The 20517-nt window shown below is 44.9% G+C and overlaps 1 protein-coding gene across 1 annotated transcript in view; it reads right to left on the bottom strand.

Moving 5' to 3' along the window:
* The window catches only part of LOC132393479 (cell adhesion molecule DSCAM-like), a 702534-nt gene that overhangs the window by 93238 nt on the left and 588779 nt on the right, over positions 1-20517 (bottom strand). The gene's annotated exons all lie outside the window — the stretch shown is intronic.

Genomic DNA, 20517 nt, shown 5'->3' with positions numbered 1-20517 from the left:
ACCTCACGTCTTCTTTTAGCCCTCCTGATTTCTTTCTTAAGTATTTTTTTGCACTTTTTATACTCCTCGAGTACCTTATTTGCTCCCTGTTCCCTATACAGGGGTCCATGCCAGGCAAAAAGTGAACCCTAGCCGCAGGCTCTCCCATTCATTCTGCTCTCCAATGTCCGCTCCCTGGACAATAAAATGGACTACATCCGACTCCAACATAATACTCGGCGGGAGTGCAGAGTTTGCTCCGTGTATGTCTTCACAGAGACATGGCTCACTGATGGGATTTCGGATGCTGCCTTTCAGCTAGATAGGCTAGCTTTGTTTCGTGCGGACAGAGATGCAACTCTCTCCGGTAAGACTCGCGGTGGTGAAGTGTGTGTTTACATCGACACGGAATGGTGTAAGAACTCTGTGCTGGTTTCCAGACACTGCTCATCGCTAGTGGAGTTTGTGGCTGTTAGATGCAGACCATTTTATTTGCCATGGGAATTCACCTCTGTTCTTGTATTCGGTGTCTACATTCCCCCCAGCGCTAATGCTAAGGAGGCGCTCTGTGAACTGTACGGGGATGTTAGCGAACTGCAGAACGCACACCCTGATGATCTGTTTATTGTCACCGGTGATTTTAACCACATGAACCTTAAGTCAGTGCTCCCCAAATTCCATCTGTACGTGTACTTTGCAACGAGAGGGGTGAATGCATTGGACCTGGTTTACACAAATGTCCCCAACGTGTACTGGGCAGAGCCCAGCCCCCACCTCAGTTACTCAGACCACATCTCTGTTATGCTAATCCCAGCATTCAGACCGCTGGTCAGGCGCTCCAGACCAGTTCAGAAGCCTGCAGGAGCCATCTCTGCTCTTCAAGACCGCTTTGAGCACACTGACTGGCACATGTTCAGGGAGGCTACAACCAATGGCGACTCTACCAACTTAGCGAAGTACGCAGCATCAGTGACCAGCTACATCAGCAAGTGCATCGATGATGTTACTCTGTCCAAGACCATCACTATCGCCGCTAACCAGAAGCCATGGATGACCGCAGAGGTGCGTGCGCTGTTGAGGTCCCGCGACTCCGCCTTCAGAACAGGCGACAAGGCAGCTCTAACAACAGCGAGGGCCAAACTGTCCCGAGCCATCAGAGGGGCAAAGCGTGCACACGCCCAGCGAATCCACAGCCATTTCCAGGACACTGGTGACACGCGGCGCATGGGGAAGGGCATCCAGGACATCACCAATTACAAGACAACATCACCTGACTGCGCGGGTGATGCCTCCCTACCAGAAGCGCTGAATAACTTCTACGCCTGGTTTGAGGCGGAAAATGATGTGGCAGCGAGGAAGACCACCCCTCCTACAAATGACCAGGTGCTGTGTCTCTCTGTGGCTGATGTGAGAAGAACCCTGTGCAGGGTCAACCCACGGAAGGCTGCTGGACCAGACAACGTCCCTGGTAGAGTGCTCAGAGGATGTGCAGACCAGCTAGTAAATGTTCTCACTGACATCTTAAACATCTCCCTGAGCAGTGCCACCATTCCAACATGCTTCAAGGCCGCCACCATCTTCCTGCCTAAATGACTACTGCCCCATTGCACTTACATCCATCATCATGAAGTGTTTCGAGAGGCTCGTCATGAGGCATATCAAGACCCTGCTGCCCCCTCACTGGACCCCCTGCAGTTTGCGTACCGTCCCAACTGCTCAACAGATGACACCATTGCCACCACCCTCCACCTGGCCCTAACCCACCTGGACAAAAAAAACACGTATGTTTGAATGCTGTTCATAGACCTCAGTTCAGCATTCAACACAATCATCCATCAGAAACTGATTGGAAAGCTGAGCCTATTGGGCCTGAACACCTCCCTCTGCAACTGGATTCTAGACTTCCTGACTGGGAGACCTCAGTCAGTCTGGATCGGGAGCAGCGTCTCCAACACCACCACACTGAGCCTGGGGTCTCCCCTAAAATCCCCTACTACCACAAGTTTATGTTTCCTGCAGCCGTCTGCTATCTCTCTGCAGATTTGGTTCTCCAATTCTTGCTGACTATTGGGTGGTCTATAATACAATCCCATTAACGTGGTCATACCTTTCCTGTTTCTCAGCTCCACCCATATGGCCTCGGTAGACAAGCCCTCTAATCTGTCCTGCCTGAGCACTGCTGTAACATTTTCCCTTACTAGCAATACCAACCACCCCACGCTTCATCCCTCTGCCTCTATCACGTCTGAAACATCGGAACCCTGGAACATTAAGCTGCCAGTCCTGCCCCTCTGGTAGCCAAGTTTCACTAATGGCTACAATGTCATAATTCCACATGTCAATCTATGCCCTCAGCTCCTCAGCCTTCCCCACAATACTCGTCGCATTGAAATAGACACACCTCAGAAGATTATTACCACCACACACAACCCTTCTATTTCTGACTTTGCATGAAACTTTAACATTATTTATTTTCACCCCCGCTCCACTATCTACTCTAGCACTCTGGTTCCCATCTCCCTGCAAATCTAGTTTAAACCCCCCCAAATAACACTAACAAACCTCCCTGCAAAGATATTGGTCCCCCTGTAGTTCAGGTATGACCTATCTCTCTTGTACAGGTCCCACCTGCCCCAGAGGAGTTTCCAATGATCCTGAAATCTGAAACCCTGCCCCCTACACCAGTTCCTCAGCCAGTGTTCATCCTCCAGAGCATCCTATCCTTACCCTCACTGGCACGTGGCTCAGGTAGCAATCCTGAGATTACCACCCTCGAGGTCCTGCTTTTTAACTTCCTACCGAGCTCTCTATACTCATTCTTCAGGACCTCCTCACTCTTTCCTCCTACATCATTGGTACCGATGTGTATCATGACATCTGGCTGCTCACCCTCCCATTTCAGAATGCTGTGCACACGATCAGAGACATCCCTCACCCTGGCACCCGGGAAGCAACAAACCATCCGGGAGTCTCTGACGCGACCACAGAACCTCCTGTCTGTACCTATCCCTTTCACTACCGCTCTCCTCTTCTTCCACCCTCTCTTCTGCACTGCAGAACCAGACTCAATGCCAGAGATCCGGCTTCTGCAGCTTATCCCAGGTAAGTCATTCTCCCCCCCCCCCCCCCCACCCACAACAGTAACCAAATCGGTATACTTGTTGTTGAGGGGAATGGCCACAGGGGAGCCCTGCTCTGCCTGTCCTTTCCCCTTCCCTTGCCTGACGGTAACCCAGTTACCTGTAAGCTGCTCCTTTAGTGTAACTGCCTCCCTGTAGCTACTATCTATAAACTCCTCATTCTCCCGAATAATCCAGAGGTCATCCAACTCCTGCTCCAGTCCCTTAACGCGGTTTGTTAGGGGCTGCAGCTGGATGCACTTCTTGCAGATGGAGGACCTTCTTTGCTGCCCTAAACGCCTGTGGCCTAACAGACAGGACGTAAGTAAATAATCAATCAGTCAAGTCACTGATTTATAACTGAGGTTTTAGACAAGACACTGCACACAATGAGGGCCTCTCAGTCCAGCCAGATACATCAAGTATACTGGGAAAACACCCAGGGCTTTGCTGCAGTAGGAAGAATGTAATTAGCATTTTAAGGTCAACAATTACTTGCAATTACTTTGTGTTTTAAATGCTTTAAGGGGCCTCGCAAAGGCATGGCCAAACACGTCCAACCTGAGTTTAGCCTCACCAAGGCAATGGAGGAGACCGTGGGCAGACACGTCAGAAATGGGATAATCCTGCTGTTTGTGGTGGACAGGGTGAGGTGAGCTGGGATTCAGACGCATTTTTTTTTCTTTTTACTTCTCTGTTTTAAAACTACCTGGGGTAATCTTGCTCCAAAGTTTATTTTTTTTGCCTCCTTTTGATATCAATCTTGCTTAACGATTCAAGATGTTGGATGGGCTGTTGAAACAATTGCAAAGACTGATGTTGAGAGGTTTAACTTATAATATCAAATTCCCTTTCAAATTCCATTTACATTTTTATGCTTATGCTTTTTTTCTGGCTTGGGTTTCATATTGTAAAATTAAACAGAATAACTAAGATTTTAAAAAAGGCAGATTTTTGGAGAAATAATCGAGGATTCATTTAGATAGGATCTAGCGCCCTCTGCTGTCCTAATGGAAGAACACAGGCATTGTTACGGCTGCTGTTCTTCAGCATTGATAATCCTCAGGACTGATGCCAGCATTTGTTGACTCTTCTCCACTCGGTGTTTGAACTACGGATAATTTTCATGGTAATATACACAATTTGTAACATCTACAGGGAGGGTCCTTACCCAAAATCTCTTTGATTTATTACTATAAGAAAGGAGATTCAGGGATATCAAGACTGGGGCCACCAGACTGGGTAACAGCTTCTTCCCCTAGGCTGAGTACTTAGCCACAACTAACCTCTCATCTCTAGGACACCAATCATTTTACATGGATTTTGAATTATATTTTATTGACTTATTTGTGGTAATAGTTTTATGTGTTGCATTTGATACAAGCATTAAGATGGCACTGATAAATGGAAGCATTTTAAGACACAAGATATAGGAGCAGAATGAAGCCATTTGGCCCATTGAATCTGCTCTGCCGTTTAATCATGACTGATCCTTTCTCCCCACCTCAGTCCTACTCCACAGCCTTCTGCCTGTAACCTTTGAGGTCCTGTCCAGTCAAGGGCCTATCAAGCTTTGCCTTAAGTACACCCAACAACCTGGCCTCTACAGTTGCCTGTGGTAATTGTTATTTGTGATGAACAAACCAGATGGAAATGGGGTCCAGAGCTGAACCCACCCCCCCCCGGAACTATGCTGCTAATGAGAGAGAGAGATGAAGAACAGAGGTAGAGGCATCTGCTACAGATAAGAGAGAGAGAGACGGATGATTTATGTATTATGGCTTCTTCACAGATTATTTACCTTTTGCTACAAGAACACTTCTTTGCTCGTTAACGTTCCTGAGGAGACAGCAGGGAGTGGCCTAGTTTGATGGACATGGACATGTGCAGTTGATGGACAGCTGATACCCCATCAGTGGAGATAAAATATGGGTCTGGGGAGACACCTTCAGACACACCAGTGGACACTGAAAGAGTGTTGTGCACCCACAGGAAGGTGGGGGCCTGGAGGATCGGTTCAGGAGAATCGGTCCGGAGCACAGTGGATGAAGGCAGACCGGTGGGGACTTGTGTGTGTGTGTCCGCCCTTGCCTGGGTGACGAGTCCATCACTGAAGAACGGTCTAGCCTGGAACGGAAGGGTCATAACCGGTGAACCCCAACGGTACAACGGAACAAGACGACGACGACGGAAGGTTTGCCTGCTGCAGCTGCTCATCTCTTGCTCGCTCTCTCTCTCTCCCCAACATTGCAACACAACAACAACTACCTCAGCACGAACTGAACTGAACTCTATATTCTCCTATGACAATTCATTTACCCCTAGACTTTGATAGAGCTTGGTTTTATTATTCCTGCACTTCTGTATTTATCATTGCTAACCTGTTTTATATGTATATTGGCATTTTTGATACTGTATTGCTTAGTTTACTAATAAGCACCTTTAGTTACAGTACCACCAGACTCCAACATATCGGTCCTTTTCTGTTGGTCTGTTAACCCTGTTACGGGGTACGTAACATGATAAATTCCATAAATTCACCACCCTCTGGCTAAAGGAATTTCTCCGCATCTCTGTTTTAAATGGGCACCCTCTATCCTGCGGCTGTGCGCTCTTGTCCTAGACTCCCCAGCATGGGAAACATCCTTTCCACATCTACTCTGCCTAGGCCTTTCAACAATAGAAAGATTTCAATGAGATCCCCCCTCATCCTTCAGAATTCCAATGTGTACAGACCCAGAGCTATCAAATGTTCCTTGTATGATATCCCTTTAATTCCCAGAATCATCCTTGTAACCTCCTCTAGATCCTCTCCAATGCCGGCTCATCTATTTTAAGATGAGGAGCCTAATACTGTGCACAATACTCAAGGTGAGGCCTCACCAGGGCCTTATAAAGCCTCAGCATCACATCCCTACTCTTCTATTCTGGACCTCTTGAAGCAATGCTAACATTGCATTTGCCTTCCTCCCCACTGACTCAACCTGCAAGTTAACCAAGGACTCCCAAGTCCCTTTGCATCTCAGATTTTGGATTTCCTCTTTGTTTAGAAAATGGTCGTCACATTTATTTCTACTACCAAGGTGTATTCCCAAACATTTTCCAACATTGTATTTCATTTGCCACTCTCTTGCCCATTCTCCTAATCTGTCTAAGTCCTTCTGCATCCTACCTGTTTCCTCAACACTACCTGCCCCTCCACCAATCTTTGCATCATCTGCAAACTTGGTAACAAAGCCATTTATTCCATCAACTAAATAATTGACACACAGCATAAAAAGAAGTGGTCCCAACACTAATCCATGTGGAACACCACTAGTAACTGGCAGCCAACCAGAAAAGGATCCTTTTATTCCCAGTCCCTGCCTCCTACCAATCAGCCAATGCTCTAACCATGCCAGTAACTTTCCTGTAATACCATGGGCTCTTAACTTCGTAAGCAGCCTCATGTGTGGCACCTTGTCAAAGGCCTTCTGAAAGTCCAAATATACAACATCCATTGCATTCCCTTTATCTATTCTACTTGTAATCTCTTCAAAGAATTCCAACAGTTTCATCAGGCAAGATTTTTCCTTAAGGAAGCCATGCTGACTTTGTCCTATCTTGTCCTGAGTCACCAAGTACTCCAGAACCTCATCCTTAACAATTAACTCCAACATCTTCCCAACCACTGAGGTCAGGCTAACTGGTCTATATTTTCCTTTCTGCTGCCTTCCTCCTTTCTTAAAGAATGGAATGACATTTGCAATTTTCTCGTCCTCTAAACCATGCCAGAGTCCAAAGAGTTTTGAAAGATCATTGCTAATGCCTCCCCAATCTCTACCTACCTTCCCATCCCTTCAATACAACATGTAACCTTGGATATTTAGCTCCCTACTACAACCATCCATCAGTGATGGCCACAACATCATACCTGACAATCTGTAAAAGTGCAACAAGATCATCCATCTTATTTCTTATACTCTGTGCATTGAGATATAACACTTTAAGTACCGTATTTGCTATTCTTTTTTGATTTTGCATCCCTAATACACTGATGCTCGCCTTGCAAGCTGCAACTATGTCCTATTATCTGCCTGCCCTTCGTGACAGTCCGACCGCATGCCATCTTTGCTTTTTTACCATTCATTCTATCCTGAGTCCTACCACTCTGGTTCCCACTCCACTGCCAAATTAGTCTAAACCCTGCCCATGAGAATATTGGTTCCCCTCGGGTTCAGGAGCAACCCATCACTTTAGAACAGGTCGTATCTCCCCCAGAGGAGATCCCAATTGTCCAAGAACCTGAAGCCCTGCCTCCTGCACCGGCTTCTCAGTCAAATTAGGCCAAATTTATCTGCCAAATTATCCTGTTTCTACTCTTACTGGTGCATGGCACAGGAAGCAATCCAGAAACTACTACCTGGGAAGCCCTACTGCTCAGCTTTCTATCTAGTTCTCTAAATTCTCTTTTCAGGACCTCTTTGCTTTTCCTTCCTATGTCAGTGGTACCAATATGTACCAAAACATCTGGCCGCTCTCCCTCCCTCTCCAAAATGTTGTAGGCACAATCTGAGATGTTCCTGACCCTGGCACCTGGAAAGCAACATACCATTCGGGTGCCCCATTCACGTCCACAGAATCTCCTGTCTGTACCCTGACTATTGAGTCCCTTATCTCTACCAATCCTCTCTTCTCCCTCTTTCTCTTCTGCACATCAGACCTGTGCTCAGTGCCAGTAACCTGGACTTGGTGGCGTTCCCCTGCGAGGTCACCCCCCACAACAGTATCCGAAGTGGTCTACTTACTATTGAGTGGAATGTCCACGGGGGTGCTGCTAACTGTCTATTGACATTTCCATTTCTCCTGACAGTCATCCAGCAACTCGCCTCCTGCAACTTTGGGGTGACTACTTCCCTGTAACTCTGAATGATTATCTTCTCACTCTCACATACAATCCGAAGGTCATCCTGCTGCTGCTCCAGATCCTCAACATGGTCTTCAAGGAGCTGCAGCCGGATGCACTTCACGCAGATCTAGTTCCCTGGAGACTCTTGATCTCCCAGGACTCCAACATCTGGCCGGAAGAACACACAACACAATAGCAGTTTACTATACTAGGTACAGTAAAATAAAAGACCTTAACAGAAGCTTACCCAGAGCAAGTACCTCTTTTAAGCTGAAGTTTCCTTTGCGCCAACGCCTGACACTCTTACTCTCACCATTGGCCTACCCCCGCCAATGGCTGCCCTGCTTGTCCTTTCTGTACTTTTAAACAAGCGTCGCCGACCCATGAGAAACCTCGTTGCTGTGGCCAGCTCCTGTCATTGATTGGTCCATTGGAATGAGCCTGAACGCTTGCAAAACTCTCCTTCTAAACAAGCATCGCCGATCTTCAAGAACTTCATCACTGTGGCCTGCTCCTGCCACTAGTTCAGTCTCCATAAGCAGCGTTATCAATAAAGTTCAGATGAATATCCTGCAAAGCGGGTGGCCTGGTGTGCTGTGCACTGTCCCTTAATATTGACAGCTGGATGGGACATGTTTTCAGTGCCCTACCTAGTATACCAACAGGGCCTGACGCCTTGCTAGGGTTCACCCTTTTGAAAGATTTTCTGACATTAGCATCCGAGACAGAGATCACAGGGTTACCAGATGCTGCAGGGATTTGCACAGGTGTAGTTTTATTCTCCCTTTCAAAGCGTGCATAAAAAGGCGCTGAGTTCATCTGGGAGTGAAGCATCACAGCCATTCATGGTGTTGGGTTTCACCTTGTAGGAAGTAATGGCCTGCAGACCCTGCCAGAGCTGGTGTGCATCCAATTCTGTCTCTGACTTCAATCGGAATTGCTTTATCGCTCTTAAAGTAGACTTCTGTAGGTCATACCTACACTGCTTGTGTAGATCTGGATTACCAGTGGTGAATGCTGCTGATCTAGCCCTTGGCAGACTATGAATCGCTTGCTTCATCGATATGTTGGTGGTAGTTCTTCAGAGACTTTTTCAAGCTGGTCTGATTAAAATCTCCCTCAATGACAGGGAAGGCATCAGGATGCACTGTTTGGTGGCTGGTGACCATGGAACTCAGTTCCTCTGGTGCCTGCCTGACAGAGGCCTGGGGTGGAATGTACACCTCTACCAGCAGAATGGCAGAAAACCCCTTCAGCAGATGACAGGGACGATATTTGATCGCTAGATGTTCCAGGTCAGGTGAGCAGGGTCGCGACAGAGCCACCATGTCTGTGCAGCATGATGAGTTTATCATAAAGCATACATCACCTCCTCTGCCTTTAACAGACTGAGCTGTCCTGTCTTTGCAGACAATGGGAAAACCATTAAGCTGCAACACTGCATCCAAGATGGTGGCAATAAGCCATGTTTCCCTGAATTAAAGTACACAGCAGACCCTGATATCCTCGGGTACAGCCGGCTTGCTCTGTAGCCTTCACTTTTATTTTCCAAAGACGGTGCATTTGCCAACAGTATAGTCAGGTGGGGGTCTAAAGCCTGTCTGTTTCAATCATACCTGCAGACCTGCTTGGCTTCTATGTTTTCTTAAAGGGGAACTGCACTCGCGACCCGTGTCTGTGATCTGGTGTATGGCGATTTTGAGTATCAATAGATTTTTGTAAACACCTTGAAACAATGCAGGTTACTGAAGTACCCATGGCTGTGACTGTGGATTTCCGCTGTAGTGGCCCTAAATGGTAATCTGATAATTCTCGTCAGAGCTGTACACCAAACATTAAATCTAATGGAGTGCAGGGTAAACCACCTGAACGTTCTGGCAAAATGAGAGGACTATTCTGCCTCTTTAGTCACTTGCCATAAGCTAGTAGGCTATATGGTGGGACGGATAAACAACCTGATCAGGTGTAGGTTCCTAAAGACGTTGGAATTGATGGAGATTCTAGAACAGGTGCACCCACCTCCAGTAAGTGGTCCTCATTGAGGATCAGGCTACTCTATTTCTTCCTCTGCCTTTCATGGACTTTGAAGGCACATGACTGCCTGCCTGTTCCATCTGATTTCACCTTGTGATGTTCTGATCACAATTGATTGTGGTGCACGCTGCCGGACTATTGTTCCTTTGGTGAATTGGTCTGAAACCCAAATAGTCCTGGATGGCGATGAAGACTTTGCTGTGGGTCTGAGATTTCACACTTTTCTCACAGTGAGAAAATTTCTCACTTTCAACACTTTCTCACGCTGTGTTGGCTCAAAATTTCTCAGTTTGTCTAAGGCCGGTAAGTGAGGTTGGAGAATGGAAGAACAGGCAGGCTTGTTCTCAGTCTCAAGCCCATTGTCAGCTCAGATGGACTGTAGCTACTTGCAAGAGGTATGGGGCAATAAGCCAGCAGTACTTCATTAGGAGTCTTTTGCCTTCAATTGGTACTGCTCTTTTCACTTCTCCATTTGCCTGTGGGTACAGTGGACCACTCTTCTGGTGTTTGAACTCATTGTCCCTAGAAAAGGTTTTGAATCCTGAGCAGTTGAATTGTGGACCATTGTCTGACACTAGTGTTCCTGGTATTCCATGGTGAGTGAATACAGCTCTGAGATGCTGTATAACTGCAGCTAAGGATTTAGAGGACAGCTCGGACATCTCAACATTTCATGAGTAATAATCCACAGTGAGAAGAGATTTGTCTTTTTTCAGCTCGAAAATGTCTGCACCTGCAATTTGCCACGGGAGGTCTGGGGATTCTGTGGGACCGAGGTTCCACATGATCTTTGTGCAGTTTTCTGAATGCTTCAGTTTGCTATACATGATCTCTGAGCCTTGTGCTCAGACCAGGCCACCACATGGATTGCCTTGCTCTTAGCCAACACTTTTTGATGCATTGGTGTCCTTAGAAATATAGAAAATAGGTGCAGGAGTAGGCCATTCGGCCCTTCAAGCCTGCACCGCCATTCAGTATGATCATGGCTGATCATCCAACTCAGAACCCTGTACCTGCTTTCTCTCCATACCCCCTGATCCCTTTAGCCACAAGGGCCATATCAAACTCCCTCTTAAATATAGCCAATGAACTGGCCTCAACTGTTTCCTGTGGCAGAGAATTCCACAGATTCACCACTCTCTGTATGAAGAAGTTTCTCCTCATCTCAATCCTAAAAGGCTTCCCCTTTATCCTTAAACTGTGACCCCTCATTCTGGACTTCCCCAACATTGGAAACAATCTTCCTGCAACTAGCCTGTCCAATTCCTTGAGAATTTTATAAGTTCCAATAAGATCCCCCCTCAATCTTCTAAATTCCAGCGAGTATAAGCCCAGTCGATCCAGTCTTTCTCCATATGAAAGCCCTGCCATCCCAAGAATCAATCTGGTGAACGTTCTTTGTACTCCCTCTATGGCAAGAATGTCTTTCCTCAGGTTAGGGGACCAAAACTGCACACAAATCCTTGGTGGATTTGTCTGAGGATTTTGGTGTACACAGAAGCAGGAATGATGAGTCTGGAGCCCTTTAGCAGCAAACCATCAAGGATGGTGAGTGGGTCTCTTTCAAGCCAGTAAGGTCTGAGCTTGTGAGCTCCTTTTGGAACAGCTGTCCATCAATGCTCACAGTATTGCAAGACCTTTCTGCAGATTTGGTCCAACTCAGTGTGAACTTCATCCATTTTACTCTGTGGTGCAGGAAAGCTTTCACGTACCTGAGCTAAGTAGATGTTGGTATCTTCCATGAGGGCAGAGGCATGGCATCCTCGACAGAGTGTCTAGTGTTGTGAACGATTTGCCGAGGTCATGTTCAATGTATTGCACAAGCCTCATTCTGAATCTTTGGAGGTAAGTCATATAAGTGCTTTGAGCTGTGGACAAGTGGCTCGCGGTCTGTTTGAAGTAGGAATTTAGTGCCTATCAGTAGCAGCTTAAGTATTCACAAGCCCACTCAACAGCCAGCAATCTCCTTTTTGATTTGGGCGCAATGCTGTTTAATAGGAGCCAGTCCTTTTGATGCGCATGCCACCAATTGCTTGCCTAAGAAATTCACCTCCAGCGCTGAAAATTTGCAATTCTTTTTGTTCAAGGTGATTCCAGCCTGCTTCAGTTTCTCAAAGGCATCTTCCACTCTTTTGTGATGTTTCTCACTTGAGCCTCCAAAGATGAGTATATTATCTACTTCTTCCAGTCCCCCTAAAATTTGGCTCATACTCCTCTGAAAGAGTTCAGGGGCTAACAAGATGTCATAAGGAAGTCTCTTGAGGGCATAGCGTCCATGTGGTGTGATAAAGGTTGTGCTTTTCTGTGACTCAGGAGCTAAACGGATCTGCCAGAACCCTGAGTTTGCATCTAGCTTGGTGAAGAACTTTGTTCCACCCAGTGTACCCAATGTATAAACTTTTTCTGCCTCATTGCTTTATTCAATTTTGTTAGATCAACACAGATCTTCACTGTGCCATTTGGCTTTTGAACAGGAACAACACCCACACACCAGGAAGTAGGTCCATTCACTCTAATTATGATGTCAATTACCTCCATTCTCAAAGGTTCAGCTTTATTCATCAATGGGACTGGTATACTGTGCTCAGAGAAAAGGGCATCACTCCTGTCCTTGGTTGGATAAGGTGCTCTTCTTTCAGTATCGCCAGGCCTGTGAACAACTCTGGCTACTTCTGCCACTGAACATTGTTTAACTAATCCAACCTTGCAATAAGGATTAGTTTCTCGATGGCCTGTCATCCCAGCAATGGTGAAAAAGGATTGTGGGCAACATAGACATCCTCTTTTAAACGTTCCTCCTTTTTACAGATGAAGGTTGTAAACATTCCTTTCACATTGAGCTTATATTTCCCTGGCCCCTTGAGTACTTTCTTGATTGGGTTTAGCATAATGCCTGCTTTCTTCACCAGTTTTGTGTACAAATGTTCAGGGATGGCTGTGACATCTGCCGCAGTGTCCATTTTGCACATCAATGCCTCATTTTGCAAATGAGCTGTCGTACACTAGCCTTCACTATTTGAACCTAGAGCCCCAGAAAAACTCTCTCTTTGTCTGAATCATTGTCTTCTTTGACATCCTCAGGAACTGCTTTGAAGTGATAGTGGCTCTTCCAATGACCAACCCTATTGCATGAGGGCTGTTTCACTTCTTTTGCTGGACAGAGCTCTTTGATGTGGAATGGAGACTTGCTGCATCTCCTGCAGTTGGAAATTTTACCTGCTGTTTGTTTCACTTGGCTGTTTTGTCTGAGCTGGGCCTTACTGTCACCTCTTTCTGTAGTCTTTCTGACTGCACCTTGTTTGTACTCTTCTTTTTGTACAGCATCTAGGTTTACCTGAGCATTGTTTTCGTGCCCGATTCTGACTGTTGTTGACAAACATTCTCTCTTTGCTTGACAATGGTAGTGTGAGATTTGACTGCATCTGAAGTCTTTGTGACAATCTGCCCGACAGCAATTCTACCTCTAATGAGCTCACCCCTTAGATTTCCATATTCACAGCTGTCTGGCAGGGGACACAATGCTGCGACAAAGTAATTTAAACTTCCCACACAAAATGCTGGTGGAACGCAGCAGGCCAGGCCGCATCTATAGGGAGAAGCGCTGTCGACGTTTCGGGCCGAGACCCTTCGTCAGGACATGAAACGTCGACAGTGCTTCTCCCTATAGATGCTGCCTGGCCTGCTGCGTTCCACCAACTTTTGTGTGTGTTGTTTGAATTTCCAGCATCTGCAGATTTCCTCGTGTTTGTAATTTAAACTTCCATCTGGTTCCTGTTTTCTGGAATTGTACTTTGCCCTCCGACATATCCCAGTTTGCTTTCCTGGGAAATACTCTTCGAATTTGTCCTGCATTGTATTATACTCATTGTTCTGAGCATCTGTCTGTTACCAGATTTGGATATGGCCCGAGTGCTGAGGCACTGAAGCAGGTTGATAGGTCACAGAATTTAATATGTACGGCGTTAAAGGGAAAGTGAACAATAAACGCAAGGCCGTTAACTAAAACTCTCAAAAAGAACACGAAGCCTACACTGCGGCTGAAAAGAACATCTAAATGATAAACAAATGCCGCTAGTCTTCAGAGTCAGTTGACTTGAGTTTCTCAGTGAAGGCCGAATGCAAAACAGCAGCGACACATTGCTGTGCTCTGTCCAAGTCTCAACAAGCACTGTGACAGCAAGTATGGAGTTAAATACTATCATAATTAAGTAATAATTAGCTGACACGTGCAAATTCACAAGCGCAGTTGCTGTGTCTACTGCGCTGCTGAATCTGTGGTTGTGACACTGCCAGACCTAATCCACCCATTTGCTTTGTCACCCCATGCAGTATATCTGTGTGCTTACTTGATGCTGAGTGAGATTGTTTGCAGAACTAAATCCCTCAAAGCCTCTGAACAATCAAATGTCTTAGGGGGCTTTAATGGGTACTGCAGATATTTGCTGCATTTTCCTCTTTATTTATTCGGATTTCAAAAGTCTTCTTTTCTCTCCCTGAGAGTCTGACTGACTTCTCTGCTGTGTCCGTGTCTCCGAGCACTTCCCCGGGCTTGTGGCCCACAGATTATTACAACGTACCCACTTTTGGGGGTAGCTTGAAGTTGTTGCCTAGCAACGCTGGCCCTTTGTCAGCTTATACCTCATACTGCTTATAGTTAGTAAACAAACAACGGCAATTTAGGTTGATAAGTCTCTGGATAGTTTTCAAAGGTATATGTGAACAAGAAGCGTCTTACTATAAGTTCTTCCTTGTTGGGGATCTGACTTTGTCTGTAGCACCAATTCATCAACGGTCAACCACTTCTGACACTATGTTGTGTTTGTTACTGGGGGATAGTGTAGAGCACACCAAGACACCAGCATGCAGGATACACAACCCAACTTTACTGATAGATAACCCAATTTGTACAAAATGTGAACTCCTCCCATGTAGGAGTGGCTAAATAAGTGGCATTGGAACACCACCAACTACCACCACAGGTGGTACAACAACCCTCAATCCTCACATAAGGCAACCCCTGTCAAAGGTATGTTCATCTTGGCATTGGTAAAAATGGAGGACATAGAACTTCTGCTGTACATTCTAGTCATTTTGAGTTGACATGCAAACCTGAGAGAGTGTGGGGTCTCTTTTTTGGTTTCCCTTTACATCATCTCGGCCATAATGGGGATACTTTTGATATGCAGAGGGGAGAATATGTCAAGAGGAGTGTCCTCTTCTGTAAATTTTTCAGGTATTCCCTTTTCCAAAGGTAAACATGACAAACCATCAGTATTTCCATGATTTGTCATCCTCTTGAATTCAATTTTGTAATCATGTCCTCCAAGAAACAGAGCCCATCTCTGTATTTGTGCTGCTGCTGTTAGTAGAATACCCTTCAGTGGATTGAAAATTGACACTAGTGGTTGATGATCAGTAACAAGGGTAAACTCAAGTACTGGTTGAAACGTTTTACACCCCAAACCAGAATCAAGGCCTCTCTGCCAATCTGTGCATGATGTTTCTCTGCTGCGGTAAGGGAACATGATGCCAAGGCTATGGAGTGTTCACTTCCATCACTCGGAACTCGGAACTCGGACTGCACCAGCACCATAAGGTGAGGTGACACTGGACACTGTGGATTATGATGCTTGATTCACCATTGTATTTTGGAAAGCCACCTCACAATGTTTTGTCCATTACCATTTCTTCCCAAACTGTAGCAATGAGTTCAAGGGGTGGAGGACAGTAGCCGGTTTGGCAGGAACCTGTTACAGTAATTAACAGATCCTATAAAGAACCACAAATGTGACACGTCCTTAGGCCTTGGAGCATCCATCACTGCCTGAATTTTCTCAGCATACTTGCATAATACATGTGTGACAATGGTACGACCACAGTAATTGGTGCTTAGTTTAACGAATTCACACTTGTTGCATTGTGCTCTCAGACCATATTCTTCTAATCCTTTTATCAAGGTCTTGAGAATTTGGAGATGTTCCTTTTCATCTTTGCTAGTAACAATGATGTCATCCAGTTAACACTGAGTGCCCAGGCAGCCTTGCAGAACCTGGTCCATAGCTTTCCGCCAGAGTGCAAGTGCAGATGCTACTCCAGAAATAAGCCTATTATAGTGATAATGCCCTTTGTGAGTGTTTATGGTGGGGAACACTCTGGACTCTTCTTCCATCTCCATCTGTAGGTAGGCCTCTATTGAGACCACTTTGCTGAACCATTTCCCTCCAGAAAGATTTGCAAAGGTATCCTGTATCCTGGCCAGAGGGTATTGATCTATTTTCAGTACTGGGTTGATTTTGACCTTAAAATCACAACAGATGCTGACAGATCCATTATTTTTAGCTACAGGGTCCTTTGGCATTGCCTATGGACTCTCCTTAATCTTGGAAAGAATTCCTTCAACCTCCTGTGAAATGCAAACGGTGGATGGATCTGCAATCAAGTAGTAGTTGTCTCATTCATTCACATCCCTATAATGCTGACTCTTCTAATTTTACCACAGACAAGCCCGATGTGTTTTTTTGGTTGTTGTATTTCACTGTCATGAATGCCATTCCCACAAGAATTATTGTTTTCTCCAGTATAAGCTCTCAGCTGAATATCCATGGGCTTCAGTCCAGTATCTTTGACATGCTGTTCAAACTCATTTTGTGTAATGACTGAAATAGCCGAACCACTCTCCTGTTCCTGTTTAATGAATTTGTTGTTCATTTCTCGTGTAAACCATATTGCTTGTCTTTTGTTAGCTTTCACAGAGTAAATCTCAAGGCTACCCTGTCCAGTGTCACTCTCATCATTATCCGATTTTTCATGAATGGCATGCAGATTAGTGCTCTTTCTGAAAATGCAACTGGACTTTTTATCTTTTTCTCTTGTCTATGCAGTCCATTTATTTTATCTGCCCAGCATGCTCTTTGTATGTGTTCTACTTTGTTGCATTTTCTGCAAGTTTCACTTTTAAATTTACATCGGTCTGGTGTAGGTGAGTACCTACAACAATAGTTATACAATTTGTTCAACCAGGCCAGTTTCTGTTTAGATGTTGTTATTTTACTCATGCTCACTTTCATTCCTGACTGCAATTCAATTGCATTTCTCTCTGGTGTTTCCATTGATACAGCAATTTCAACTGCTCTTTTAAATGTGAGTTTTGCATCAATTAGGAGCCATTTTTGAATGCTTTCTTGCAAGAATCCAAAATTTAAATACTCTCTCAGTGCATCATTAACCCTATTACTGAACTGACAATGCTCGATCTCTTCAATTCAGCCATTTACACTGAAATGGACTTCACTTTACTTTGATTCTGTTTATGAAAGTTAAAGCGTTCTGCAATCATCAATGGTTTTGGTTCTATATGTTTCCAAATTATTTTCACAATATCAGCAAAGCTCATTTCAGCTGGTTTGGTTTGAGCAGTAGAACTTCAAAGCAGACTGTATGTCTTCCACCCAATGCACTCAGCAAAACTGGCCCTCATTTCTCATTGGCTATTCTATTTGCTTCAAAATACTGCTCAATTCACTCGGTATACAATATCCAGTTACCTTTTGTGGAATGGAACAAGCCTCTTTTTCCAATGTAGCCATTTCTGCGCTTTTTAAAAATTTATTATTTTCACGCAGTATTCACTGTTTATAAACCCATGAATTTGTCCATATTCTGCCTTTTTTTAACTTTATCATCTTTCTCTTCTGCTTGCTAAGATGTGCATGCTTTGTTTTTGACTTGAACATCTCGCTGTGCTTTGACATAGGTCGTTGTCTCAGGGTCATTTTAAAACATATTCATTGGTTATGTTCTGTAACTCCAAAACATGAAAATAACTGAAAGAAAAGCATGGAGCTGGTTATGACATGTAAACTTCTTTGACTTTTACTTTAGTGAAGCGTGCAAATATGATGTGGTGGTGTAATAATGCATGCCATTCACGTACTTTTACATATAACCCATAAAGAATTATGTAAACAATGCTTAAACAAACAATATATTTACAAAGACACTCATTTGACATTTCAGTGCCCATAATGGAGCTAGATGAATTTATTACTTCTGGCAGCTTTGTCTGATCCTATGCAGTGGCTCCTCCATACCAGATGGCGAAGCAACCAATTAGAAGGCTCTTCACAGTGCAACTGTAGAAATTTGCAAGTGTATTTAGTGTCAGTCGAATTCTCCTCAAACTCCTAGTGAAATATATCCACTGTCATGTCTTGCTTGTAATTGCATCAAAGTGTCCAGCCTTGGATATACATAGATCCTGAGAGATGTTTACGCTCAGGAGCTTGAACCTGCTCAGCCTTTCTACTTCTTATCCCTTGATAACAACTAATGTGTGTTCCCTTGACTTCCTCTTCCTCTAGGCCATAATCAATTCCTTAGTCTTACTAACATTGAGTGCAAGGTTGTTGCTCAACCAACTGATCTACCTTGCTCCTGTGTGCCTCATTGTCACCATCTGAAATTCTTCCTGCAATAGTTATGTCATTGGCAAATTTATAGTTGGCATTTCAGCTGTGCCTAGACCAGGCATGGGCAAACTACGGCCCGTGGGCCATATGCGGCCCGTTAAGCTTTTTAATCCGGCCCGCAGAACTTGATGAAATTATATTAATAAACCTTGTTAACGCTTTTTCCCCGCAATTCTGGCGTTTTCCCAATAGATGAAGCACTCTATATACATTTGTGGCGACCCATTTCCTGGCACATCCGAACCGGCTCACAATTAGCCAGTGTTCCGGCTAAGGGAGATAGCCTGCGGGGATTTGCGAGCACAGAGCTTTGGAGCCTCTGCGCCATGGGGGGGGGGGGGGCAGGTTGAGGGAGGCTTAAAAGTGAGGCTGGGGATTTCGAATAAAGTTTTTTCTTCGACTGCAGTTACCGACTCCGTGTTGTAATTTTAGTGCTGCATGTAGCACACCGCTACACATTGACCTTTGTTGAGGTTCAGCATATTACTCCACATTTGCGCTTTACTCTTTGTTCGGCTCGACCTATTTGTGTGAACAGGCGTTCAGCGTCATGAACATCAACAAAGCCAGCCACAGATCCAAGTTAACTGACCAACACCCCAGATCCACCGTATTAATGTGCATAATCATTCTATTCTTCACCTCACTCGCACGTGGCACAGGTAGCAATCCTGAGATTGTCACCCTGGAGGTCCTGCCTTTCAGCTTCACTCCTAACTCCCTGAACTCTCTAAGCAGGACCCCCTCACTCACCTTACCTACATCGTTGGTCCACTACATCTGGGTTCATGCCCTGGTTCTCAAGAGTAGCCTGCACCCGATCTGAGATGTCCAAGTGATGGACATGAGTAGTGCGTAGGTGCACGTACGTTCTCAAAATAAAAAATGCACTCCAGATCAAATAACGCGCTCCGCATACTGGCGCGCTCTCACTGTTTTGTCTTTGTGCTGGTCATTGTTGAGTTTTGGCACAGGGGACAATTGAATAAGAAGGAGCAGGACAAGTAGACCTGCATCTCCTACCGTTTTTGAAATAAAGACAGTCAGGAGGAGAGTGATGATGATAATATCTTGAAGGATAACAGAATTTTCAGTGCTTTAAAATAATAACTGTTACTATTAAAAAAAGCTGTATTTTATTAATTTAATTTTCAGTGTTTTAAAAGTTATTTCAATAAATAGCTAAATACCATGGGACTTCAAAGACAGATATTTTGTTGTAATGCATTTGTTCATTTTCAATTGAAATTAAAGCACATGTTTTCTACATATCCCATGATATTTTATTTTCTCTTATGAGGTGTATTACCAAAACACTCCATCCATCTGCTCCTGGTCCAGCCCCCCTGTCAAATTTTAGAACCCTTTGTGGCCCAAAGTCAAAAGGTTTGCCCACCCCTGGCCGAGACACACAGTTGTGGGTATAGAGAGAGAGTAGAGCCATGGGCTAAGCACACATCCTTGAGGTGCACCATTATGGATTATCAGCAAGGAGGAGATGTTACTTGCATTCCGGTTAGACTGTGGTCTCCCAGTGAGGAAGCCAATGATTCCGTTACAGATGGAGGTATAGAAGGTCAGGTTTTGAAACTTTTTTATTAGAACTGTGGGTACAATTGTGTACAACACTGACCTGTGGTGAATAAACAACAGTCCTGACATAAGTATAACTAATCTCCAGGTGATCCAAGGCTAAGTGGAAAGCCAGTGAGATTACATTAGTTGTACACCTACTGTGGTGATGGGCAAATTGTAGTGGTTTCAGATCATTGCTTCAGCAGGAGATGATTCTAGCCGTGATGAACTTGTCAAAGTTCTTCATCACAGTAGAGTGCCAGGAATCATGAGGACTAGTTTAAAAAAACTGGCTGTGAAATCTCAGAGTTAGCTAACCAGTGGTGAGGACCAAGAAGATATGGTCAAAGGAGGTGGAAGAGCGATTACAGGACTGTAATCCTGTACGGATGTACGGGACATCTCAGAGCGGGTGCAGGCTATTCTTGAGAACAAGGGCATGAACCCAGATGTA

The sequence above is a fragment of the Hypanus sabinus genome, chromosome 4 (assembly GCF_030144855.1).
Source record: "Hypanus sabinus isolate sHypSab1 chromosome 4, sHypSab1.hap1, whole genome shotgun sequence".
Lineage (NCBI taxonomy): Eukaryota > Metazoa > Chordata > Chondrichthyes > Myliobatiformes > Dasyatidae > Hypanus > Hypanus sabinus.
This window is presented reverse-complemented; position numbering and strand designations above follow the sequence as displayed.